Below are 1,664 nucleotides of genomic sequence, written 5' to 3'. Positions count from 1 at the left end.
ATCAAAGCTTATTATGTAGGGTTTAACAATGAGGGAGAAAGGAAAGGAGAAGAGCTAAAGAAGTCATTAACAGATTCACATCTGTTTTATAAGGTAACATAAAATTGTTTAAGGTATTCATTACGTAGTCAGGTTTGACATTTCTGATGTGGTGTTCTGATGAGCACGACTTGGCTGAAATGAGTCAGTCAGGACTGCTCTGGACTTTGGTGGGACCAGCGTTTAGCCCAGTTTTCCCCAGCTTCTTTTTTCTTCCTTAAGTTTATACTTTTAATGTTTTCCCTTCTTTATATAAAACAGTTTACAACCATTCTGCTGAAACACCTCACTTCCATTGAGAAAGCTCTGAGGTTTCTCTTTAACAAAAAAGCACAAGGCTCCACTAAACTTGCACAAAATGCCTTCAAAGGTGAAAATTCCCCCATTACATGGATTCCAGGAACTTCATTTGTCTGGGGGAAGTAAATTAATTTATTAGCGAAACTCTAAGGGAACCGAAGCTGCAGAGAACAGGAAAGTTACTGAAGATAGTGGAGATGCTCATGACTTTTCTGCCATCGCCTGTGGCACAGTTACTGAACTACGGATTTATGGAATAATAGGAACAACCCACTGAGCTGCAGGGCTTGTGTCTCCCCTTCTAATTCAGTTGCACAAGGATTTTGGAAGGAATGCTGTCATTGTCGTAAAGTGCTTCCTTTTTTTTTTAAGTAATAAAAACATAGAAGCACTCAGATTATTTATTTCTATTCCCTCATTTTCTGACCAGAATTGTTACTTAAGTGCCAAAGTGTGGTCACCGGGTTATAGTACCTCCGTGCAAACAAGCTGTAACATGAGGTGTAAAAATTCCTGCTCAGAGAAACAAGAGGAGAAGGAGTCTTGCAGTGATTTTGGTTTCTGTACTCATCTCTTGTGGCTGGGTGAGTGAGGCCCAGAAAAAGGGTGCTGGATTCTGGCCATGATGCATTTCTTTAATTCTTGCCTCAGGGTGGTCCAACCTCATCCAGGTCTAGCAGAGGGATGCCAGTTGTGGGGACTGTGATTTATAGGTTTAAACACCAGGCTACAGACAGTTGCAAAGGGCTTTTTGGGTTTTACCTGCTGTCCTGACAAACAGTTCTCGTCTCCTCAGAGCACAGAGGTCATCATGGATGGACGACTTATATAAGCTGGGTGATGCCCACGGCCTGCCTCTGGGACCACCCTTGCTTTTCACTTTCCACAGTCATTTCCGAAGTCAGCCGCAGAACAATAAACTTCCTTAGAGTTACAATTGCTTGATTTCTAGCTCCTGCCCTTCTTCCTTGCAAAGATCCACCAAACTTCCTGTCTAAGCAGCACCCACTCAGCTATCCACCATCCACTACATGCCTGAAGAACCCGAAATCTTCAGAACTCTCCATTGGATTGAAGTCCCTAAACTGGTGCAGCTGAAAGGGAAGCTCACTTTTTGACAGCAGTCCTCTTTCTTGAGGCATGGAGCCAAGCATCTTAACAAATAGGCCTTCATGCAAACCTGCAATTTCAATTACCACTCTTTTGTGGGAGTTTCACAGCACGGTGAATTCTCATCTTTGCAGTTCAGTGCCGTCTTCTATTAGCCTGTAACAAAGCTCAGCCTGGAAAATGCCAGGCACAATGAAACCTGTGCTGAATGCCGG

This window comes from Cariama cristata, unplaced genomic scaffold (genome assembly GCF_000690535.1).
Source record: "Cariama cristata isolate BGI_N322 unplaced genomic scaffold, ASM69053v1 scaffold4095, whole genome shotgun sequence".
NCBI lineage: Eukaryota > Metazoa > Chordata > Aves > Cariamiformes > Cariamidae > Cariama > Cariama cristata.
Note: the sequence above shows the minus strand (reverse complement) of the source record.